This window comes from Carlito syrichta, unplaced genomic scaffold (genome assembly GCF_000164805.1).
Source record: "Carlito syrichta isolate Samal-C Ts95f unplaced genomic scaffold, Tarsius_syrichta-2.0.1 Scaffold315490, whole genome shotgun sequence".
Taxonomy (NCBI): Eukaryota; Metazoa; Chordata; class Mammalia; order Primates; family Tarsiidae; genus Carlito; species Carlito syrichta.
The window spans coordinates 1997189-2024269 of NW_007259586.1; the positions used below are offsets into that span (position 1 = coordinate 1997189).

General features: G+C 38.8%; 1 protein-coding gene across 8 annotated transcripts in view; it reads left to right on the top strand.

Annotated features, from left to right (window-relative positions):
• The window catches only part of MAGI1 (membrane associated guanylate kinase, WW and PDZ domain containing 1), a 692842-nt gene that overhangs the window by 511146 nt on the left and 154615 nt on the right, over positions 1–27081 (top strand). The window lies entirely within an intron of this gene.

Here is a 27081-nt window from a genome sequence, read left to right on the forward strand (position 1 = left end):
AAATAGCTATGATGAACATCTTCATGTTTTAATATGTGTTCAGATTTCTGTTTACTTCTTTAGAGTAGATTTTCCTAGAAAAAGACATATTCCTTAAAAACTTCTAGATATGTATTGCCTGATTATTTGTCAAAAAAAAATTTTGATACATACACCATCTGGATTTAGTAGCATTTGGGCTCTGCGACTTACTGCACCATGGGGAGCCCTGAAGCCCTCTCTCAGCCTCGCTGCTCTTCCTAGCACATCTGCCTTTCTTCCTTCTCACAGCACACTGGTTATTACATTTTACCAACATGGCTGCATTTACAGTCACCACGTGGAAGAAAGGAGAGAGGCAGTTACCAGTGAAGGAAGAATGATTGTTCATTGAGAATGCTACATAGTGTGTTTGAATTATAACCTCTTTTAGGGCAGAATCTTTCTCAGCGCCTAACAGGTAGCTTCGTGAAATGTGCTGTCCAGTAAATATTTGTTGAATGAAATGATGATAATTCCATTTTAGATGCAAAGTAGCAGCCTGCAGTATCGAAAATCTTTTAAATAAAATACAGCTCCCTCCTCCTCAAAAAATATAAAAATGGATACCCCCCTATATATTTTTTGAACTTATATTTATTCTACCCCCCCGCAGTTGTTTATTAGGGTCTCTTCTTGGCAGGCACAATTTTAGGTACTGGGAATATAGCATTGAGCTCAACCAAGGGTACATTAAGGAGAATTGATATAGAAAAACAAATGTTAAATGGCAGGGAGTGATATTTGCTGTGATGTAAAATAATAAAGTAGGGTGAGGGGGCAGAAAATAAAGGGGGTTTTTTGTTATAGATAAAGTGGTCAAGGAAGCACGTATAAAGTAAGTTTCTTTCCCATTGGTTGTGAGCATTGATCTGGAATATTTATCTCAGTTTGGATGTCACTGAATGCCTAAGCATAAGTTTGTCATTGTGTGTGGTTTGTGACTTTCTCTTTGGGCCCATCTTGGTGATAAACACTTTCCGTATGTTATTTAATCTAATATTCCTGCTGAACTTATGGCAAAGCTATTATGCCTTTTCTGCAGAAGTGAGTGTATGGAGAGAGAGGGGTTAAGTTACTTGCCTAAGTTCACTAGTTGGTAAATGGCAGAGTTGCTACTCAAATTCACTTTGTTTAAAGCCTCTTAAAACCTATGATTAGCGAAAATGAAGAAGTCTAGGGTTAGTCCTTTCCTAGGTTGCCTGAGGCCAAGAAGGAAAATGCACTTGTGGTCAAAACTACTGGTGAAAGGTTAATTAGAAACCATTGGTATGTAAACTGTATTTATATTGACAACAGACCTCTTTTGTTTCTAGAAAGTGGGTACAGGCACAGACCTCTCTTCATATGCTAACTAGTTGCCACAGTCTGCTAGAGTGCCCAGGAAGCCAGCTCCTTTTGTGTCTAGGAATAGGAGGGAAAGCCGTGCCCTGCTTTTGATCCAAGTATGTTTCCTTATACCCGCGTTATTGAGCACATATGCTTTGGCCCATGATAACAAATGCGGATGCAGGTTAAAAGAACACAGGCATCTTTTTTGTTGTTGTCCTTGTTCCTTAGAGAATGGGATATCCATTTCATATGACCTCTCGGCAATATTGTGGAGAAGAGCTTTTTTTCCTGTTTGATGAAAGCTGGTATGTGTCGTGCTTCATAGAAGAATAATATTGAGGACCCAGCAGAGAGCTTGTGACTGCTCTGGGTTTAACTGCTGTTCTCGTCCCTCTGGTTCAGACAGTCTTGCTCTGGAGGGTTAGATGAGAGGGCAGCATCTAGAGGCTCTTCCTGATTGAAGAGAATCACATTGCAGCTGTAATTAATTTTTCAGCTTAATTATCTGCTGCTTTTGATAGCCCTAACATTTTTATTTGCCACATTTCTAAGGTCTTTGGTGATATTGTAGTTAAACCCAGGCTAACTTCGTATGAATCTACCTCAAGGGGGTTGACTTCTGGATAGATAATTTCTTTCAGAATATGCTTAACAAATAAGGAAAATGTTTTTGGATGAGAGAGAGAGATAGATATTGGTGTTTCATTACCACACTGAAGGGTGGTTGTGTACTTTTTAGTCTGGCCAAATAATATCCTCTGAGTCAGTCCCACATAAAGCATGTGGTATTTTGTTTTTTGTACTGAGAATTTGGAAGTCTTGAGACCATTGCTTTTCTGATTCCCAGTAATGCTGCCTTCTGGTTTCATCCTTATACTCCAACCTGTAGGTTAGTGAAAAAAGCAAAGGGGGAGAAACGATTGTGTTACATTTAAAAGATCATTAACTTCCCAATCTGTCTCTTTAAATGTCTAATTTGCAGGGCATAGGGATAGAGCATGGAATCCTAATTTGCCTATTAGTTTAACGGTAATTGTTTCCTTTGTACTCACTTAATACTGTAGTGATTCTTTGGTGGAAGGTGAAAGGTTGGAAGTTTATTTTGGAAATATTTGAATCCAGTGATGCTTTCCTGATTTTGTTGCTTGTTTTATAAGGTATAGCCACATTCTGGAATCCATTCTCCTTCTCTGCTTCCCTCCTCTTCTATGCTTTCCTTCTTCCCACTTAGTAACTGTTGAGTGATGAGGAGACAAAGGTGATAAGTTACAGTTTGTGGAGAGATACGTGAACAAATAACAGTAAACCAATGTGGCAGATGCCAAAGGTCCCATAAATCATGGGGAACATAGATAGAGGAGGAAGTGATTGTTCCTGCTTGTGAGTGTTGGGTATGGCTTCCACAGAAAAACGGGCTTTGTAGTGTCAATTGGAGTTTGCTGGGCAGAGGAGGGAGGAAGGGAGGATTTCATAGGAGAGGTAATAGTATGGGCAAAGGCTTGTTGGCAAAAACATGTTTGGTCTGTTCATGGACAATATATAGTGGAATGCATTTAGAATTTAAACTCATGGAATGGATGAGGGGTAATGTCAGATGAGGTAGAGAAAGTAGGTCAGAACATATTGTGAAAAACCTGAGTGTTAGGAACCTGTGTCTTCGGTAACACCTGTATTATGCTTAAAACTCTTTTCCATTGTCATAGCCAGAATCTGAATTCAAGCTGATTCAAACAGAAAAGAACGTATTGTCTCACATAATGAAAAAGTCCAAAGGTATGCCTTCTACAGGCACGACTGGATCCACATACCCAAAGCTTGTTAGGAATCTGTCCCTGTATCTCTGTTCTTTCCTTTGCTGCCTTGGTGTCATTCTCAGTTGCATCTCCAGTGGGGGATGGGATCGTTCCTGGCAGTGTTAGATCCCCATGGTTGCAGCTTAGCAACCTTCATGAAAAATTTTCTCAGTGGTTACAATCGAAGTCCCGAGATTGAATCTAGTCAGATTAACCTGCATCCTGTGACCATCCCTAGACACTTTGACTAGAGAATGGTTCATGTTGATTAGCTGGGTCAGGGCCACATGCACCTCTAGAACTGGAATCTGGGTGCAGGAAAATGGGAAGTGGAGACTAGACACACACAAACACTATACTTCCAATGTAAATCGCTTCCCACCCTATTCAAAAGATTGTCTCCTTTGAAAAGATACTGTAGTTCTTTTTGATTCCATCTGCCTTTATAACTGTTGCAGAGGGCCAGCCAGATGGCTCATCCTTTTTGTAAAAACCCCTCAGGAAGAGTAAGCTATAGTAATATTTCGGGGAGAGGGATATGTATGTATGCAGGTCACTTTTTAAAAAAACTCACATTATCCAATGCAACTTTCCTGAGACTTTCCTGTGTGAAAAGTGCTAGAAGCCAGGAGCATACAATACACTAGGAGGTATTGTGCAAAGATGAATCCAGCCTTCATTGAACTCACTGCTTGGTAGGGAGGATAAAACTAGAATAAAAATGATAACAATGTAGAGTGAAACATCCATATACATGTATATAACAGACACAAAGTCAACACTGTTTACTAGCTTAAAGATCAGGGAGAACATTTGAATAATGCAGTCTATGCCAGCTGCCTTTCCACATGGCAGGTAAAGGTGCCAGAGTGAACAGGAGTTGAGGCAGGAGTTGGCTTCTTCCATTTGTTTTCTGTTTCTGCATGCCCCTCATGGTGTGAGCATCTCACCAAGTGAGTGTGATTATAGTGTCTTGTGTATTTTTTAAAATTCAACTTAGTCCTTGAATCCAAGCCAGCTTCCTCAGCTGCTGTTTAACCAAAGAAGTAGCAATCAAGGGTGATTTTGACTATAAGCTGTCAAGAAAAAATACTGAGGTGTCATAATTAAGATAGAGATTACCTAACTGATCTCTATTTTAAGAACTATTAATTCTCATTTTACCAAATACAGACCTCACCCTTTTTTCTTTGAGTCATCCCTCGTAGTCAAATGCATAAAATAGCTTTCAGCTGAATGAATGATGGTATTTGAATGTCATTGATAGTTTCATTTCATTAGAGGAGAAAGAAACTGAACATTTGGATTGCTTTCCAGGTTTAAAAGATTGCTGTGTTCAGTGTTTTCCCAGTATGAAGCATGCCTGTATCCTTGCAGAAATTCAACTGAGTCTGTCACCCTGCCTGGAGTGCAGTGGCATGCTCACAGCCACCACAGCCTCAGCCCACTGGGCTCAGGCGATCTTTCAGCCTCAGCCTTCCAAGTAGCTGGAACTACAGATGCGTGCCACTATATCGGCTAATTTTTTGATCTGGTTTACAGACAAGATCTCGCTAAGTTGACCAGGCTGGTTCTCTGTTCTCTTCCTTGGGCACACACTTCACTCATCGACACTGGGTAGAGTTGAATCTACACAGTTTCCTCACTCCTTTTCCCATTGCTGTCTCAGACTTATTGACAGACTTTCAGAACTACAAGATGAGGCATCTCATCTAGTTCACCTACCTTCTTTTGGGGACAAGGAGAGTGAGGTTGTTAAACTTCTTCAAAGTTAGCAATAATCTTCTCTTGAAGCAGATCTTTCCTTTGAAGCACTGTTCATGCACCAGGCTTTTAGGAAAGGGAAAAATTGTTTTAATAATCTGGTATTAGAAATATCCACTATCTTCAAACTTCCTTTTCATCTTTCAGATCCTTTTCAAATCCATGGTAAGGAGTGCCAGTAATGTCCCCTGGGGAACAAGAACACCACCAAGAAAGGGGTGACCCGAACTGACTTCTCCTACCAGCCATACTGAATTTTGCCAGAGTTATTTTTGTCCTTGGCAGTCTTCTTCCTCCCTAATTGCAGAGCCATATGGTGCCTTGTCCCCCACGTGGAGAGTTGGCACTTCCCCTCCATTCAATCTCTGTCCTTTCTGTTGCACAGATTACCTGCCGTGGTGATAGGGTTGAACAAACTCAACCCCTAGAGGCTTTGCAGCATCCATGCCTTAAAACCAGAGCTGAACTCTCCTCTAGATGTCCTAGATTGGCAACGAGGAATGGAAAAATTGGAACAAGAAATAGTGAAATGGGATTGAGTTTGGAGGCAGCCAGACCTGGGTTCAGGTCTGGGCTCACTCTTGCCATCATCGTCAGTGTTCTCACTGACAGCACAGTGAACATTTATTGACTGCTTACTGTATGCCAGTATGTCAGGCACTGTGATCTCATTTCCTGATCTCCTTTATTTGTCACATTGACTCTCAGAGAACTGTGGCTTAGAGTTGTTATTAAGATACTTGCTCAAGCCACATGGCTCAGGACAGTTTCAGACCCTGGTTTTTTTGTCTTTCTAAATCCCACTTTTAAACTAACAATTCCTTCTAACTCCGAAGTATTGTCTAAAATGAATATTAAATCATGTTTTTAAACTATATGCCATGTCATCACATAATCTGGATATAGAACTACTAATGATCATGCTTTTAGAAGAATAAACAAACTCCACAGAGATTTATTATCTTACAGGGTTCTCGTGGATCGGGACTCTAGGAGCAGCTGAGCGGGGTAGTTCTGGCTCAAGTAGTTCTGGGTGGTTCTCTCTCTTACAAGCTTACAATCAAGCTGTCTGGCTTCAGTTGTCTCAAGGCTTGACTCTGGCTTAGAATCCACCTCTGAGTTAGTGATTGTGCTTTTTATAAAATGTTCTAAGTCTACAATTTACACAAGCAATACAGCCTCTCAAAAGTCATCTTAGATGGTGGTAGAGCATTTTGGATTGGATAGATGTAATATTTGGGATGATTTCATAAGGCTTTGCAGATTTAATTTTCAAGCTCCCACCTTAAATAAAATTAAACCAAGAAATGGTCCTAACCACATGGATAATTTCTTATTCGAGTGCTCAGAGAATGTTTTGATAGAAGAGACTTTTGGGAGCTGCCTCTTTTGGGAAAATTTAGTCTCGATGAAAGAAGTGTGTATATAGCTTTCTGTGTGATTTTGGTAGAATCCTCCTTGTCACTATTCTCAGAGGGTAGTCAAAGTCTTTGAATTCTGGAACGTGATTTTGAGAGGATAATGGTGCAATGACAGAATTTTTAAAATAATTTGGTGTTTAATAGCATTTTGAAACTATTTTGGAAGATGTTCATATTTTTTGATAGTCACAACACTAAAGTAATGATCATAGTGTGTTTCAAAACTGGATCCAAAAATGAAAATTATGTGTAAAGTCTAAGCTGCTTTCTAAGTATACACAGAACAAGTTACCATCAACATATCATTTACTCCTTCAATACTTAATGCTACTCTGAGAAGTACAGATTGCAGTGTTATTATACTGTGAAGCCCCGGGGGGCATGGACCTTGCCTTCTTTGATCTTTGTTTATCCAGTGTCTACTACCATGTCTTCACCCAGTAGTAGCTCAATAAATGTTGGACTGAATTAAATCCCACTAATTTAAGATGAGAAAGAAAACTAACCAGTATTTGGAGGAAACCTCAAATCAGCTCATTTATACATATTAGAATTCAGTCAGTCAAAAAAATAGGGATTTAATTCTTTCTTTTTTTTTTTTTGAGTTGGAGTCTCTGTCAACCAGATTGGAGTGCAGTGGCTGCTCCCAGCCACCACAGCCTCAACCTGCTGGGCTCCGGTGATCCTTCCGCCTCAGTCTTCCAATAGCTGGAACTACAGGCGCGCGCTACCACGCCCGGCTGATTTTTTGAGTTATTGTAGAGATAAGGTCTTGTCAAGTTGCCCAGGCGGGTCTCGAACCCGTAGGCTCAGGCAATCCACTCACCTCGGCCTCCCAAGGTGCTGGGATTACAGGCTGAGCCACCGAGCACAGCCTTAATTCTTTTTTAAGTGCTGGAGGCCATAGAAGACACCCCCTTCACCTCTACTCCCCCAAAAAACTTACCTTTGAGTGGAAGGAGACAGACATTTAAAAAGTAGAGAAATAGTTCCTTGTGCTTGTCATGTATTACAAAGATGAAAGCACAGAGCCGCATGGTAGAGATAGCAGAGAGGGAAAGTCCTGCTGAACAGAGGCACCCCTAAAGTGCTGTCATTTGAGGGAAGACTTAACCAGTGAGGAGGAGGCAGGGATCTGTGGGGAAAATTATTCTGCAAAGAAAGGGGGAACAATCTCAAGTCAAAACCACTTAAATAGGATAGGAGTACCCTGTCTGTTCCTCTCAGAGGTAAGTAACCACAGCTTGATGATCATCTAGACCCAGATTCTATCTATATTGTTGCCTTGCCCTTCATGACTTTTGAATCCTCTTGTTGACTTGCATTTTTTTAACCTCACGCTCCAATCTTGAGCTGCCATATTACACTGTAGCTAGTCTGACCCATGAAGGCCTGAAAGATATACCTTCTCAATATTTAAGGTCTCTTCCTGAAAGTGACACACAATACTTCTGCTTAGATCCCTTTGGTAGAGTGTAATCCTTTGGTTACATCTAGCTACAAGGCAGGCTGTATATGTACTCTATTCCAGGACAACATGTGGCCCTGAGAAATTGGGAGTTCTATTACTAAGAAGGCAAGAGAGAATGGATGTTAAAGAGTAAGTAGCAGCCTGTACCAGAAACAGCAAGTGCAAAAACTTTGGCATGTTCAAGGCCATTATGTCATAGTGAAGAAAGTGGTGGCAGATGAGGTCAGAGAGGAAAGCGGAAGTGAAATCACGTAGAACTTTTTTAGTCCATTATTAGACATTTAAAATTTTTTTTGCTCTCAGTGGAAAACCATTGGAATGTTGACTAGAAATCATTGGAGTGGACGATAAGATGATTTTATTTAGCATTTACAAAGTTTACTTTGACTACTATGGAAAATGAACTCCAGGAGGGGAAGGTTGGGGACAGATATGTGATAGCAACCAGTGAAGAATTATGGGAATTGATGGTTGATAGTGGGTTATACTAGAGTTGTTGGCATTGAGAGACTGGGATGTGGTTGGTTTTAGAATGCATATTGGATATGGATATAAAGCTAAGAGAAAATAGTAATAATAATAGCTAATTTTTAATTGAAAACTTGTAGTGAGCAGTGTGCCATTTAAATACTTTAGTGTATTAGCCCACTCATTTGATCTGCATCATAACTATGCCATAGATGCTATTTCTTCTCATTTTATGGATGAGAAAACTAAAATATGAAAAGGTCAAGTAACTTGCCTGAGGTCACTTAGCTAGAAACTGGAGGAACTATGATTCTAGTCCAGCAGTCTGGTCCCAACATGTGTATGTGCTGAATACTGCCTAAGTGCTTCACCTGAGCAATTGGTTGAACAGTGGCTCATTGACTGAGATGGTTGGGGAATTTGGGCTGGAGAGCAAATCTGTAGTAGTTCAGTTTGGGCATGTTAATAAAATTATATAAATAAATAGTATAACTGTAAACTGATAGTCATAAGTATTACAACTGTGATTATACATAAAAGTTATAACTTAATTTTGAAAGAGTTTGACCCATATAAAGTTGCAAACATAGAAAAAAAGAGAGTTTCTGTGTACTCTTTACCCAGTTTCCCCCAAGGATAATGTATTAGGCATGTATTATATTAGTGCTAAGATGTCTCTTAGAGATCTAAGTCGAGATTTGATGTAGGCAGTTCGATAATAGACCAGTCTGTAGCTCAGATGGCAATTCAACTATAAATTTGAGATTCATTAGTATATTATGTAAAGCCATGGGTCTGGATTGGAGCGTTGGAAGTTGATTTTTCTCAGAGATTCTTCTGTGTCTTGAGAGAACTTAATGTAAGAAAAGAGATTTGCTTATGCCAGGAACCTACTTAATTAGTGATAAGAGGTTCCATTAATTACACTACCTATGTGCCAGGCACTCTGTTAAGCACTTCACTTGAATTGTGTCATTCAGTTCTCAAGACAACTGGAAGGCATGGGGGTTATTGTCCTTATTTTTCAGAGAGACAATAGAAACTTATGGGGACTGTGAGTAGTAATGTGTCCAGTAGGGATTCCAACACTGAGCTGTTTATCTCCAAACTGATATTTTTAACCATTGTGCTGTGTCATTCTTGGGGAGTTTTATGATAGAAAAGAGAAGTCGAGGTCAGTCCTAGCTCTCACCTAATTACTGTGTGATAGTAAGGGACACGCAAAGTAGAAAACTGAACACTAATGACCGCCTTAGATATGATCATGGAGTTGTTTTTGCTACAGGCGCTCACTGTATTTGTGCTGTATTTAAGGCACTACTTCATTCATTCATTCATTCATTCAACAGTCATGTACTGAAAACGTGGTGTGAGCTAAGCACTCTCAGAGCTATATGGGTAATTCATACAGGTGGGATATGGAAAGGACTTACAGTCATTTAAGAGATTTCAAATTTGAAGGTGGGGGAGGGTCAAGATCAGCTAATGACAGATAAAGGAGAAGGGAAGTCCTTAACCAAAAAAGTATAGCAAAAGCTTACTACTGCAAAAATTAGCTCCTGTGTGTGTGTGTGTGTGTCTAGTGTAACTATTGATTATATTTATATATGTGAGTGTATGTTTTATGTATGTTATGTATCTATATATTATATATGTGTATGTATATGTTTGAATATTTAAAACAGATTCCACTCCTAGCTATATACTTAAAAGAATTGAAAAAGGTGTTTAAACAAAAACAGACATGTGTGTTCATAGCAGCACAGCATTCACAGGAGACAAAAGGAGGTAAAAACCTAAGTATCTGCTGATGAATGGATCAACAAAATGTGGTATATCAGTATGGCAGAATACCGTTCAGCCATGAAAAGGAATGAAGTGCTGATACGTGCTATATCATGGATGTATTGAAAATATTACACTGTGTGAAAGAAGCCAATCACAAAAGGCCACATATTGTATACTCCATGTATACCTATATGTGGAATATCTAGAACAGGCAGATTCATAGTAGTTGCTAGGAGCTGGGGGAAGTTTTTTGATTTTTGTAGAGAAGAGGTCTGGCTATGTTGCCCAGGCTGGTCTCAAACTTCTGGGCTCAAACAATCCTCTTTCCTCTGCCTCCCAAAGTTGTGGGATTGTAGGCATGAGCCACCACGCTCCACCAGTGGCAACATTTTGAATGACAAAATAACGTATTGCCACAGTGGCCAATTTTTACCTTAGAAGGGGGAAAAGAATTGGGAGCTGACATTTGCTGATCATTTGCTCTTTGCCAGGCACATGCAAAGTGCTTAACTGGGTGATTAAATTTAAGTTAATAAAACAGCCTTTGGTGATTGGTGGTATTTTCTTCATGTTACAAATTCAGAAATTGAGATGCAAATGGTTCTGTAGCCTATCTAGTATCTTAGAGAGATACATTCTCCGTGAATAACAAGTTCATTGGATTTTTCACTTTGTGGGGCCAGGCACCACATCTCCTTGTATATCCATGTTGACCTTAGGCCCTAGTCCCTGCCATGGTGTATTTCATGAATCTGTTTAGTGAATGGATTGAAGACATCAGCTATGTAAAGTCACAGTTGCGCTGAAAAAAATTACTTCTAAGAAAACCTTAGGTGAATTTTGTGATTGGATGAATTTTATGGTGTCAGATTAATTTGCATCAGTTGACATGGAGTAAAAGAAAAGTGAGGTGAGAATATAATAAGTTTGTTAGTTTTATAGTCTGAGTTTCCACCTTTTTCAAGTTGTTTCATTTTTTTCCCTTGATTTAAATGATAGCAGTGATTTAATAAGCAATTTTTAGTTAATTTATGATAGTCTTAAATTCTTTTTTTTTCAGTTGACCAAAAAAAGACTATAAAAATAACTTTATGTAAAGATCGATACTCCCCATTTTTTTTTTGTAAAATTGCCAGTTGATACTTAGGATCTCTCTGAAATATAATTAACTTGGAAGGCTATATTACAGATGTGAGACTGAGCGTCCTTGTGATAATATCCCAAGTTCAGCAAGTGTTCTGGGACTTTGCTTCCTGAAAGGGGGATGTTGGTGTGTCAAAGAAGCTGTTGCTTTTCTTCAATTTCAGTCTAAAAGCAATGATTTAAGATGACTGTTTGAGAAATCTAGAAAATCACCCGGGAAGGAAAAGACCATGTGTGAATATTAGCCTTCCTAAAATATAACAGTTCTAAAATTTTTATTTTTTATTTTTTTATTTTTTTTTGAGTTGGAGTCTCACTCGGTTACCCAGACTGGAGTGCAGTGGCCGCTCCCGGCCACAGCAGCCTCGACCTGCTGGCTCCGGCGATCCTTCCGCCTCAGCCTTCCGAGTAGCTGGAATTACAGGCATGCGCTACCACGCCCGGCTAGCTTTTTGATTTATTGTAGAGATGAGGTCTCGCTGCCCAGGCGGGTCTCGAACCCGCGGGCTCAGGCAATCCACTCACCTCAGCCTCCCAAAGGCGCGGGATTACAGGCGACCGAGCCCGGCTTAAATTTTTAAAGCCTTCATTCGTGGCTTTATGTATATGTTTCAGACCTGGAATTAAGGACTTGATATTCTTGTTTCCTTTCTCATTCGTGCCTGTGGGTAGCCTTAGAAGCTCCCAGGACTTAATGACTGATGGCAAAGCTGAGAGCTACCAGCTGTGGGTTGGATGGATGGCCATTTAGTTTTTAACCTTTAGAAGGTTATGGAAATGTTTAATCACCCATTTACCCATATTGTCAGTCGAGGGAATGCTCCCATCATAGCATTGAAAGTGTCAGGTCTGTAAAACACAGTCTAGAAACCACCCTCTGTTCTTGTGTTTATTTAAAGTGATGAGAAGGTGGGTCAGGTACAGTGATGTGAGGAGAAAACTGGGCCTTTCAGTTGGTGAAGCAATTCCAGGTATGTCCAATGTGTTATTAAAGTAATTGAACTGTGTTTCCATAAAGAAGATAGTTTCATTATCAAATTCTTGCTTTAATGCTATCATAATAGCAGCTGTAGCACATATGAGTTAATTTGCATACAGATAAAGAATTCTGGACAGCTTGGTAGCATAATTACCACATAACATAAGTTGCTAGTAAGAGCCGGAGCTTTTACCATAGGTATGCTCATGGGATCCATCTCCCTGACTTTGTTAAATTTCAGATGAAATACTAGCAAGAAGTAGCCATTTCAGTGACGCCCCATTTGTTTTACAGGCAATAACTCCTCAAGTTACTTTTATTTGAGCAGCCATTTTGGCAAAAAATGACAAAGATGTCAACACCTTCACAGTGAGCTGAACATTAAGGAGGGCAGAAAAAAAAAGAAAAAGAATGAAAAGAAACAATCAAAGATCCCACTCTGCCATTGGAATGGAAAAGCATAATAAATATTTCTCACTTACAGGTCTCATTAATTAGTTGATGTAAATTATGATGGAAGTAGAGACTGTAAGGTGAGTTCTTTGAAAACTAATGATATGTAACAAAAGATTCTTTTTTATTTTAATTTAATTTATTTTATTTTATTTTTTGAGTTGGAGTCTCACTCCGTTGCCCAGGCTGCATGACTACTGCAGCCTCGACTTGCTGGGCTCAGGCAATCCTTCCGCCTCAGCCTTGCAAGTAGCTGGAACTGCAGGCATGCGCTACCACGCCTGGCTAATTTTTTTTTTATTTATTTATTGTAGAGATGAGGTCTTGCCAAGTTGCCCAGGCTGTTCTCGAACCTGTGAACTCAGGCAATCCCCAACCTCAGCTTCCCAAAGTGCTGGGATTACAGACTTGAGCCTCCGCGCCTGGCCTCTTTGTTGTTTTCACAAAGGTTAGGAAGCCTTTTTATAGACATGTTTTCTGTGAATTGTGGTTTCCCCCAACTATGATTTGGTGAAGATGCTGAAGTCTCCAGCGAAATAAGTGATGAGAATAGGAGAATGGGCCTGTGTCCCTTCCTGCCATGGAGCATACTGATGGAACACAGTAGGTGCCCAGGAAGTATGTATTTACTGAATAAGTGGTTTCTCACCATTGAACCTAAGAATGCTAAGAGTTAGGCACATCCTACCACTGTATTAGTGACAAGAAGATTGTTTTTTTCACAACTCTCTGTAACTATAATTGGACTGTCACGTGATAGTAATCTCAGATAATAATAGAGTGCTTATTCCAGACAGGAGCACACATTGGAAGTAAAGATGTCATTTTATTTTATCTTCTTAGAAGCTACGTCAGTGGGCTTGAAAACTCAACATTCTAAACAGATTGTACTCCTCTCAGATTCCTGTTGATTCCTTAGTAAGTAATAATGTTGGGCATTATGTGTTTATCTTAGTTCTACAGATGTTAAACGCTTTAAGGGTAGTCAGTTATTTCTCTGCAGATATCTCTGTATAGCAGATAATGTCCTTGGTCATAAATAATCTAAAGGAGAAGAGAAAAAAGAAAACCCTACTAAGGGTTATTGGGGCTTGAGAAAATAATATTTTATTATTATTTTCTCAAGCCCCATTTGAGGAGGGCATTCTGCTCAGCACGTATCTACCCACAGAATTGTGCTTTGGCATACTCTTGGAAAGGTGATCCACAAACGAGGTAGCTTTGACATCAGGGCAGCGGGATGGCAGCATCTGGGGATCTTGCTGATTGATGGCAATGAGCTGGAAAGGGACCACAGACTTGCTAGAGGGAAATGTGAGTGTATACATTTGAGCCTAGGGTGGCAGTTCCAGGTAGGTATTTAAAATGATGACTGGGAGAGAGGGGAGCAGAGGGGAGAGGAGCATGATTTTTTAGCAAGCAGCACAAGTGGACCTCTATGGTAAAATAATTTTCTGGAAGACATACATGAGGCTGCACCTCCAAGGCTTGTGGCTTGAGTCCTTGATCTGAAGAGCACCGTTGGCAGATCATTAATGGGCTGGGATGGGAGCTTTGCCAGTTTTGCTGTTATATGTCCCTGGATCATGGCCAAAGCCTTGTGGATGAGCTCTGACCTCTAAAGAGAGCCCCATGGAGAGAGAGTGTTAGAATGTGAGTGACCACCAGGAATTCTGCCTGACCTGATTTATCAAATGCCCACCTGTTACAATCTGTCATTTAGCTTATCTTGGCTCTACGGTAAGGTCTACATACTTCAGTATTATTCATGGTTTTCAGACACACACCAGGGCAACAGAGTAGGATGTGTTGACGCTTTGTCAACTGGGCTGCATTTGTTCATTGTTTCTACATCCCCGTTGTACCTGTTCCCACTTGTTGTAGCATGATCAACAGTGGAATTGAAAGTGCTGAAACACTTCTGCATTTACTTTGGAAATTTGACGAAAGACATTCCAATCCGCCCTACGTGCCTACCACTTTTCTGTGAGCAAAAATAGAGTAATAGAACTAGAGGCTAAGGTTAAGTCCTTCAAAGTGTCAAGCCTTGTGTAAGAGAAACTTTCTATTTATTATCTTTTAGAATTCTTAGAGTGATTTTATGAGCACTGATTAGAAATGAATACTTCTGTTTTACCTGTGACGATTTTTTTTTTCTTCTCATGGAAGCTGTAAGAGACCCCAATGTTTCCAGATAGAACACATCAGATATTTTCCATTAGGTAGCGTTATCTATTTTTATTGTATACCAAGCTTTGTGATTTGAGAACATAGTGTGAAATGTTAGTTATGTAAGGTTGCTGTGGAATAACAAAACTTTCCCAAAGATCAAAACCAACTTTCCTTTCTTTTTACCTCCTTCTCTCTTTTCTCCCCCCTTTCCTTTTTTCCTCCCTTTTTCCTTCTCTCTCTTCCTCTCTCTCTCCCCCTATCCCTATCTCTCCCTCTCTCTTCCCCTCTCCTTCTCCCCCTCTCTCCCCACTCTGTTGTTTTGGCTGGAGGGCAGTGGTATGATTATTAGCTCCTTGTAAAGCTTGAACTCCTGGGCTCAAGCAATCCTCTTGCCTCAGCTTCCTGAGTAGCGAGTACTACAGATGCCTGGCATTTTTTTTGTAGCTAGAAGTACTCAAATTGAAGTCCTGAATACTGACAACTATTATGGGGGAATAGAAGATGAGCAGGTTATTGAATAACTTACAAAAATTCTGCTTTTTGTTGTGTAAACTTTTGGAAGCCACTGAAAGGCTTTAAACAGGTGAATGATGTAATTAGATTTGTATTTGTTGTTCTTCCCTGCATCTAGAAAGTGTGCCTTATCTCATTTATCACTATGAGATTTCACCCAAAACTTGGCTTTATGTGGAGGAGACAATAAGAACTGGAATATTTTCTTGATATGGAGTCCCTTTAAAAACATGAGTAAGCTACCTAGGGGATTAGGGAAAACAGTACTCAAAATGTCACCAGCCTGTGCTTCCCAAAGTGTGCACCAAGGAACACTAGTTCTATGAAATGTTCTATGAAGACAAAACTGGATAAACACATCCTCATTTATCCTTTTTGGAAACCCTCAAATAATATCAGCATATTAAAGACCTTTGAGAAGTCTTGAAGTAAAGCATTGTTTAATTTCATCGAACCTTCCACTTTTCAGCATTATTTGACTCATGTCTCATTATTTCTGAGGATATATTGACACGTTTTGGCCATGTTGTGGGAGAAAATAATACTGCTCTTGGTGAAGACTATTGTGAGAATGAAGGAGGGCATAGAAGTCTATTTGGGTTTTTTCTTCCCTGTGATAGTATTCCTTCTTTACTACTACTACCTTTCTGTTGTAATAAAGAGAGCTTTGGGAACTCATTGCTAAGTTTATGTAGCTGTAAGGAAGAATAATGCAAGTGATAGACAAATGCATTCCAGATATACTAAATCCCATTGAAATAAGCAATAATATTAATAGCGATTATAAGTTTTTAAAAATAAAAAAGCTTTGGTTTCTGCATCAGCACAGAAGTGGTGACTTCTTTGTAAAAACAACTTTTCTGACTGCTAGTCTGTAATGATTTCCTAATGCATTTCAACATGAGATTCAACTTTTCATACAGCTCTTGTGCCTGAAATGACTCACTAACATATGGTAATGAGTCTAGCATTTATTATTATCTGACAACCACCCAATAGGAAGCTAAATCACTCAGGAACTCAGGTATGAATATTTACATTAAAATAGTGAATTTTCATTGTCTTTGAGTATTCATTGTACTGTATATTTACTTAGTAATACAGGCCTCAAGTCAATATTTTCTGAAATCTGTATTTCACAAACTAATGACATGTTGGCATATGTATTTAAATATTTATTAAACCAATTCCATACATCTGTTGTACTTGCTCCTAAATCGTGGGCTATTGATATTTTTAAAGCAGCATTTTGTCCAACAGTCTTTGAACAATGCATCATGAAGGCTGGTTGTTTAATGTAGAGATATATGGCAGGAGATTTCTCTGTTTTGCTATAGCTGTTAGGTCAGGATTTTATTGCTTCTGGCTAAAGGCCACAGAAGGAGTTTTATTGTTAAAAACAGCTCTCTATTCAGTGTAATCTCTGTAATAAAGTGGAAATGGGATGTGAGTATCTCAAACAGTGATCTGTTATCAAACTCAGGTTAATAAAAGGACAAAGTAATCCTTGTGTTTGAAGTCTCTTTCACTCTCTGGTAGATATTACATCCCACATCTAGGCTTTTATAATGGTGTCTGCACTAATTATCAGCAGTAAGATTTTGGAGGGAGTGATAAAAGAATTTGTAGAATCTCATAAATTGGTGGCATTGTAGTTTGTTCACCACTGAGCTGGCTGAAACTTTTGCCAAAATAGATGTGATGGTGTTAAAATTTTAGAAGGGTATTTATTATGCTGAGGGTTGGTGCTGTGTAGTTAGCTCCTTTCATGACTACCATGCTTCACCAGTCACAGGAGGCTTCTGAAAGACTGCTTGGCAGATATTCATGTGACATCTTAATCAACACTGTTGATGTGTAGAAGATGGGTAGTCAACTGTGCTTCTTGATTCTCCAGGGACTCTTTTTTTTTTAATCTGGGCTTTTAATGTAATGGAAATTAGGAAGTCATGCCACAAAAAGAAGCTTCCATTTTTTAGAATGTTCTGTGGTATGGTGCCATTTTTTAAAAGGTGAAAAATCAATCATATTAATAACTCACTTTTTTTGAATACTCATTAAGTGTCAGGCACAGGGCAAAGCATTTTACATACATTATCTCAATGTAGCCTCACAACATCTCAAGTAACTAGACCCTATTATTATTCTCACTTACAGGTAAGAGAACTGAGGTTTAGAAAAATTAATGTATCTGCCAGGGATCAACTGTTAAGTGGTATAGCAATGTTCAAATATAAATCTTTCTGGCTCCAAACCCTCAAATTCTGAACTGTATTAACCCTTTGCACTCAGAGACATTTCACAGATCATTCACCAGCAACTCAACGAAATAGTGAAAAACTAATCACTTCATATTAAATAATATAGCATTGGAGGCAATTATTTTGTTGTCATGATATTTGTCTTGTCATGGAATTTGGGACACCAAGGAACTTATTTATGACAAAAAAATTAATTTTATATTTTTCTCATGTGTGGTTATGTGTGAAATAGTCACTGATACATATTACAGTTTCATCGATACATGTTATGTAATAGGAATTTGACATCTTCCACCTGGTGTTTTCTATTTGAACAGACAGTGCAGTCTCGTTTTCTTCCTCCCACGTTAAAAATATGTAATTTATTGTCCATTCTGTTTGAAGACGATGTAGAAAGATGCACTCATGATTTCTGATAATCACTTCCCAACTGATTGATCAGAAACTTGACAGATTTCAAGTGGGACAAAGGTTTTTCTTTATTTCTGTTTTTGATGCTCAGTACAGTATATAGGATTCAATAATCCATATTTCCAGTCCCTAGAAGAATAATCTCTTCCACCATTTTAAAGATTTTCACAAAAGACAGTATGTAGAAGCATATTGATCCTCATGGTCCACATCACTCATATTTGCAATATAATTTAGACTCATTTTAGGCTTTTTGACTTATATAATATTTCCACCACCTAATATCCTTGTGGTAGATTTCATTCTTGTGTGATTCCAAGTGCTGAGAATTGTAACAGTCCTTTTGTCCTTCCATGCAAGAAGCACAAGATTATTTTTCCTATACTTTATTGTTTTGTTTTTCAATAAAAACTTTGACTTTTTGATTTGTGCTGGTATTCCTTTTGGGCTGACTTTGTATCAGTAAGATGACATTTCATCTTTAGTAGCTCTTCTGCTAAGACAGTGCTAGTGTAATATCTGTAAACATGTGGTATTCTGCATTAGGAACTTTTCTCAACAACTTTTTATATAATTGTAATGGAATTCTGGTGCTTACTGAAAGGTCAGGTCAAATGATGTTTTCGGGTGAGGAAGTACTGAAAAAAGATACCCTGTTTTTGAATAAGCTAGCACATAAATGCGTATACCTCATTTGGTAGGCTTATTTGAATTGTATGTTATAAGTAATGTAAATCACCCTTTAAATTGACCAATGGATTCATCCATGCAGGTACCTTGATCTAGTATGAATATTGTGAAAATTTTGAATTGATGTATTTCAAATTATTATTGACCTTTTGAATACAAGTTCTGATCATCTCATCACTCGGCACAAGTGTCTTTCAGAAGATTTGAATAAACCATTCTCTACTGAATGTTTCTGAAAAGAAGAATATTTTACTATTGAAAGCAGTTGACCGGTACTCTTGCAAATTTGGTACATTAATTATTTCCATACTTAGGATAACTGTAATAAAGGCTAAAAATTCCTATCAGTCAGCAAATGTCATGCCACTTATATCAAACCAATTTGTATGATAGCTACTTTTTTCTTACTTTTTCATCCATATAACGATTTGTTTCTTTTATTACACTGTCTACTATTTCATTTGTAAAATACGGAGTAAAATAGTCAATCAGTTCTCTTATATTACTTGCTATTTGTGGTCCTGTCATTTGAGGATGTGTTATACAACAAAAGTTTTCTAACTTACCTGTATAAAAGTCTAAATTCAATTCACCTAAGCTGCTGCTTATAACCCTTACTTTTATCTTTTTGTTTTGCCATTATTCTGCAAACTACATAAATGGATAAAAATTTATAATTATAAATTACAGAATCACAAAATGAAATTTATCAAAAGAATATTACTTTCCAGTTTTACTTTTCCGACTTAGTGCAGATAGATATATTCAATCTGTGCCTCTCATTATTTCAGTACAATCTGACCTCAACATTGTAAGTCTCTTTCTTTTAAGGCTGCAGTAGCTTGGGCAATCCCTTCAGGTTCCCTCCCACTGTGGAAGCTTTTCTGTCCTCTCTTAAAAATTCCTGCTTTCAAAAAAGAAAAAAAAAAGGCTACAGTAACTTAGTTATCTGTCTTTTCTTTTCAAGTTATGCCCTGTGATACAAATGGTATACCCACAGCTGCCTTTCTTATACACTCTTTATTACTACCTTCTGTTAAAAGAAGTATGGGCACCACTGTGGAAGCACTTCACACATTCTCTTTTTATGTAATTCCAGCTGATACTTTTTTTTAACATATATATCGGTATATATTCCATTTCTTTATTTGTTTTTTCATGCAATTTGAATGAAAAACTTCAAGGAAGCATTCACTTGTGAAAAATTTGTGCTTGCATAAGTTTGTATAGTCACCGGCAATCTCTTTATTCATATATAGAGAGGGTCCCCTTTCAGGGGACATCAGAGGGTTTGTTTTTTTTTTTGCAAGATTTACAATGTCCCCTCAGAGAGGACATCCAAGTGCAAATATAAGCCTTCTAAATAAGTGCTTGGCAACTTATCTTTTCCGTTATTGTCTGAGCAGTCATGAATTCTGTTTTGCTTATTTATTGCTGTGTCACAAACCACTCCAAAATTTATTGGCTTGAGACAATGACACGTATTTATTTTGCCCATGAATCTGCAATTTGACTAGGGCTCAGTGGGGTGGCTAGTGTCTGATCCAGAAAGAGTAAGTGGGTGGTTCCACTGAAGCTACCCAGTCCATTTCTAAGATGGCTGACTCATGTTCTATGAAGGTGTGCTGGCTATTGGCTGGGAGCCTTAATTCCTCCCTACCTAGGTCTCTTTAGCTTTCTCCCAGCATGGCAGTTATGTTCCGAGAGCTGGCATGCCAAGGCACTAAAGCAGAAGCTTGCAAGTATTATTCTGACCTAGCCATGGAAGCAACGCATTATTACTTCTGCCATTTTACCTCAGTCAAATAATTCACTAAGGTCAACACAAAATCAAGGGGAGGAGAATTGGATGCTACATCTTAATGGAAACAATGTGTAACCTATTACAATCTGTAACTTCAATTACTGTAATAACCATCTAACTGTTACTCCTCTAGTCCATCAGGGAATTTATTCTCAATTCGGGTAGGTGGGGTGATCTCTTTAAAATCTAAGTCAGGTTGGGTGCAGTGGTTCAAGCCTATAATCTCAGCACTTTGGGAGGCCGAGTTGAGGGGATCGCCTGAGCCCACAGGTTTGAGAACACTCGGGCAACTTGGCGAGACCTCATCTCTATAATAAACCAAAAAATTAGCCAGACTCAGTAGCACATGCCTGTAGTTCTGACTACTTGGAAGGCTGAGGCAAAAGGATCTCTGGAGCCCAGCAGGTTGATGCTGAGGTGGCCGTGAGTGTGCCACTGCACTCCAGTCTGGGCAACGGAGTGAGACTCTGATGCAAAAATTAAAATAAAATAAAATCTAAGTCAAATCATGACACTCCTGTGGGGAAAACCTTCCAATGACTTCCCGTCTTCCTAGTAAGACCCAAAGTCCTATGGTGGCCTCTGTCTCCCTGTGTGGTCAAGTTCCCATTATTTCTCTGATCTAACGTCTTACTTTTACCCCACTCACTCTGCTCCTTACTGTAATTCAAACACCTAGCTTGTTCCTGCTTTAGGATATTTGCATTTCATGGCACGTGCTGTGCCTAGAATACTCTTCCAGGTTTTCTACTAGGATCCTGCACTTAGTCCTCTGTGGGTATTTTACCTTCTCAGTCAGACATTCGCTGATGATGTAAATTCTACTACTACCGAAAATTCCTTACCACTCTTATTTTGCTTTTTCTACTTTTCATTAGATTATATATTGCATGTTTATTCATTTAATTAATGTGTATCTCTACCCGCTTGAATATAAACTCCATGAGGATAGAACTCGTGGTTGTTTTGTTTTGTTTTCTGTATCCTACCATCTTAAACAGTACTTGGCACAGAACATGTGTTCAGTAAATACTTGCTAAAATCATAGAGGATTTCAACATAGGTTTTACTCGTTTATGATATTGAGGTTTATTGTTTTAATTTATGAATATAACTTAATGACTTGTAATGATATCAAATCAAATTTGGTTCAACAAACAGCCATTTAGGATTTCCAGTCACATTCAGTTCAGGGTACAGGATCCCAGTGAGATCACTACTAATTCCCATCTTCTACCTTTGTTTTTTGGAAGAGTGATAAAACATCCAAAGGGCTTATTTTCTTGTGAAGTTTTTTCAGCCCCAGTGTACTTAATAATTCCACAAATAATTTTGCAACTACTATGTGCCCAACCTGCTCTAGTCACTAAAGATACAGTGGGACAGATACTACCATAATTCTTATGGTGTTAATGTTATGATGAACAAGTAAGATAAAAAATAAATATACAGATACAGACAGTAATTTTACAGATTGTGAAATGTGCTGTCAAGAAATATACAGTGGTCTGCAAAAGAGAATTAAGGGGGACCTACTTTAGTAGTGTTAGGGAAGCTTTTGGGGAGAAGGTAGTCTTTAGGCTGAAACCTAGACGATGGCCTTTGGTTAGTTTTATGCTACTTACTATAGAGGGATGTGCTCATTCAACTAATGTTTATTTAGCACCTAACATGGATCAGATACTATTCCAGGTGCTCAGGATTCAACAATAACAGGTCAGACAAAACTCTCTGCTCTCTTGGACCTTACATGCAGGTGTGGAGAGATTATTTTCTAAATGGTACTTGACAGCCAGGCTTAGTGGCTCAGCCTGTAATCCCAGCACTTTGGGAGGCCAAGGAGAGTGGATTTCCTGAGCCTGCGGGTTTGAAACCAACCTGTGCAACTTGGCGAGACCTCGTCTCTACAATAAAATAAATTTTAAAAATTCGCCAGGCATGATAGTGCACACCTGTAGTTCCGGCTACCTGGAAGGCTGAGGTGGAAGGATTGCCGGAGCCAAGCAGGTCGACACTGGGGTGGTCCTGAGCATGCCAGTGCAACTCAGCCTGGGTGACAGAGTGAGACTCCAACTAAAAAAAAAAAAATGGTACTTAAAAATCTAAAACTATAACATGCTAAGTACATCATCGAGGTCCAGGCAGGAAAACAAAAATCATTTATACTAGGTATTTTGACATAGGGAATCTATTATAAGGAATTGGTGTTAGAGGTCTAGAAATGCAGAAGGAGAGCTCTGATATCTCTCAGGATATGATGAGGCTGATTTTGAGGAGATGGGGGACTCGAACTAACTGATACTGCCAAAAAGGACCTCTGTTGGAGACATACTGAGAGGAACTGCAAACAGACCGGAGGTAGCAAGTCCTTTCTGCCTCCCACTCCTGCCTCTGGTCTCCTAGTTGTTCCTTATTGCACAAGAATCCTGGGAAGTAGAGTTTGTTAGACTTTTGACTTCAACGTCACAGATCAGAGTGGTATGGAAAGGATGGATTTGGAGGTGAGAGACTACTTTAATAACCAGCTAGATGGTGATATGTGCTATGGAGAAAGATAAAGTGGGACAAGAAATTCAAGATGAGAAGAAGTGAGAGAAGGAGGTTGCAGTTTAAAATGGGGTGTTAGAGGACTTTTTACCAAGAGGGTGACTTTTGAACAAATTATTAAAGGAAGTTTGGGAGCAACCTTTAGGTTGTCTTGTGAAAGAGTAGCTACCTGAACAAGAGTGGGGATGGATGATAGCAAGTGCAAAGGCCCTGAGGCAGGATTTCCCTGGAGTGTTCTAGAAACAGCAAGGAGGTCAATATGGTGGACACAAAATGAGACATGAAGCCATGTGGTTTAAGACTTTAGAGTTTAGCCTCCAGAGTCAGGAAATTCTGGATTTTAATCCTAGTTTATCCCTCTTAAAGAAGTAGCAAGTAATGTGCTCCTCCTTCCAGATCCTCAGTTTTCTCATTTGAGAAGTGGACATATTATTCTCATGGTTGGGATGAGGTCTTAAGGGAAAAAATTTATATAAAGTACTTGCACAATACATATAGTAAGAGCTTTATAACTATTTTGTGGTAATGGTGATAAGAACAGACCTCTATTATTAATTCAACACATGCTATTATTATTATTATTATTATTATTATTACATTAAAAAATTTTTTTAAAGAGTCAGGTTCTCACTATGTTACCCAGTCTGGACTTGAAGTCCTGACCCAGGTGATCCTCCTACCTACTACCCGAGTAACTGGCACTACATGTGCGCCACTACATGTGGCTTATTTATCCATTTTTTAAAGGACCCAGAGCTTGAAACTTAGGTATGAAGTTGCTTTTGATAGTATCTGAAATTTCAATCTCTTGACCAGCTGTAAAGATTTCTGAATTATGCATCAGTCATTACGTGTTTCTCCAATAAACTTTGCAATGCGTTCTCACTCTCATTTTCATTCTGTATGTAACCTGAAGCATGTGAGTTGCAGGTATGCTAATATGGGTGTGAAAATTAGCACTGCCTTTTCTCTGTAAAGTATTGCACCGTGTGATTCAGTGTTGCTTATAATGAAGCCCCCAGTGGTGAGTGTCAAATCAGATGACTGGAAGTTTAGCTGAAGGTCCCAGGAATCCATCCCTGGCCGTAGGATGATACCTGGGGACTCTGAATATTTAAGTATTGTTAGTGTTTATTTCTGGTTGGTGGGGACACTTGTAGTCTTTGTATTTTTTGTGGATTCTATAGCATGTACTTTTCATTTCATTTATTTATTTATTTATTTATTTTGAGTTGGCGTCTCACTCAGTCACCCAGACTGGAGTGCAGTGGCCGTCCCGGCCACCGCAGCCTCGACCTGCTGGGCTCCGGCGATCCATCCGCCTCCGCCTTCCAAGTAGCTGGAACTACAGGCGTGCGCTACCACGCCCAGCTAATTTTTTTGATTTATTGTAGAGATGAGGTCTTGCCAAGTTGCCCAGGCGGGTCTCGAACCCGCGGGAGCATGTACTTTTTAAATCTGAAAAGAGAAATAGGAGACTTCTACCAAAATTTGATCAGACCCTTTGTTGTGAATTTTATATTTTCCATGACTTGCTTTTGGTGTAAATGTCATTAATTGACATTAGTTGGTGTTCATTTAAGTATTTAGAAAGCCACTTCTTTTTTCTTAGGTGTCATTCTTATACAACATTTTGTGAAGTGGCTCTCTTAATATCATTAACTGTAATGTCTTATTCTTTCACATATAACGTATATTACATGTTATGATGAGAAGCTGTCAGAATTTTCAGCTGGTTAGTTTAAATACCCTGTTTTGTGTTTTTTTAAAAAATCAAACCCATGGAAGGCCATTGCACTGCTCCTGGATTTATTTAATCTTTTAACTTTTTGCTTCACTCTGGGCAAAAATGTGTGTTTACCAGAAAATGAGAGTGTAACTGCTAGGTAAATAGGTTAAAAAGCAGGTATCTGGTGAAAACTTCTTGTGAGGGCTCCAGGATCATCTATCATATCATTAGGTCTTCACCGGCTGATGGGAAGCTAATGGCAGTCATACCCTGCTGCCAATTGGAGAAAATAAAGATTGTCTCTGCCCTCTCGTCGCCCTTGATCAGCAGGTGCTGTTGACAGGGATGACGAATCAGATGAAACCCAAGAGCAAGAACCAGTAAGCATCTTGTGATATGACATTTAATTAATATATGTGAAACAAAACACAGCAAAAGCAAACCTCCTCAATTTTTTCTTATCTATGTCATAACAAAGGTATCCACGACCTTTTAATGAATCACTTTAAAAATTCCTATCTCTAGCCAGACTTGGTGGCTCAGCCTGTAATCCCGCGCCTTTGGGAGGCTGAGGTGAGTGGATTGCCTGAGCCTGTGGGTTCGAGACCCGCCTGGGCAGCAAGACTTCATCTCTACAATAAAAAAAAAAAAAAAAAAAATCAGCTGGGTGTGGTAGCACATGCCTGTAATTCCGGCTACTTGGAAGGCTGAGGCGGAAGGATCGCCGGAGCCCAGCAGGTCGAGGCTATGGTGGCTGGGAGCGACCACTGCACTCTAGTCTGGGCGACAGAGTGAGACTCCAACTCAAAAAAAAAAAAAAATTCCTATCTCTAATAAAGATTCATTGATTTGAACATAGACTGAATTTTATCTGGACTTACTTTGGATCCAGATAGTATAGATGACGAGGATATAATTTACATTCTTGGGTTAATCAGAATCCTGTAGGCCTGAAATGATGTGATCATCTTAGAAGGCAAAGCACTTATCTAACATCTGTGAAACAAGGCTTGTTTGAAAAGGGCCAATTTTTATTAGAATCTATAAAAGAACTTATTGTCTTTATGTAATAATTATTCAGAGTAACTTATAATAATAAAAACTTCTATTTGAGTTTATTTTTTAAAAACTGGCCATTAATTTTCTGATAATACCTTTGTTACCTCGTATAATATTCTAATGAAATCGTTTTTTTAAAAGTTAGTGTGTGTATGAAGACGAGAGTTTTGTTTGCTTTTTGTTTTTTTTGGAGTTGGAGTCTCACTCAGTCACCCGACTGGAGTGTAGTAGCACACTCACGGCTACCTCGACCTGCAGAACTCAGGCAGTCTTCTGCCTCAGTCTTCCAAGTAGCTGAAACCACAGGTGTGCACTACCACGCCTGGCTAATTTTTTGATTTATTGCAGAGATGAGTTCTCGCCAAGTTTTCTAGGCTGGTCTTAAATTCCTCAGCTCAGGCAATCCTCTCGTCTCCACCTCCCAAAGTACTGGAATTACAGGCGTGAGACACTGCGCCCAGCCAGATCAGAGTTTTGGTTTATTATGTCAGCACAGAGTTCTATTCCTCACTGTCTACATTTAGAAAAAATGCAAAGGTTTAGAAGCATTAGTAATTGGGGCTTTAAAAAAATTTCACCTCTAAAAGCTATGTAATTTGGCTTACCAGTGAGAATGAAAAGTAATAATCTATGATTCATCTATCTTGAAAATATAGTCTATAGCACAAAATGAGCTATAGTTGTGGTCAGAGTACTATATAATGTGAGAATGTAATTGCTCATTGAGACATAAACTAATTGAAATGAGGGCAATAACACTTAATCAACTGGGTCCAGATCATTTTGCAGTTTCTCCAAGTACATATATTTGTGGATTGTGATTTATAGTTACAGAGATCATTGGCAAGCATTAGATAAGGTAGTGGAAGGGGGTGGGGAGTCAAAGCTGTCATTTAGATTTCTGGGAATCTGCAGATGTCATCATTTATGCAGTAAAACATAAGTGGGTTATGAACAACAGCAGAGCCTCAAGAATGAATTTGACTGCCTGGGTATCCACCCTTATGTGATGGATGTTTAAATGCTCATGAGTCTCAGTCTTTGCTCACTTTTTGAATGTTAGCATTTTTGGTGCCAAATGTAAAGTACTTTCAAGGTAAATACCAATGTAAATAAGAGGAAAAGCAAACGTGTTAAAAGTAGAAAGATATAATCCATTTTTATGCTCTTCATTCTCTGGCCTTTCTTTAACACTATACTGCTGTTTGGGTAAAAATTGTACTGTTCTCAGTATTTTTCTTTTTAATACTACAAAGGCCATACAC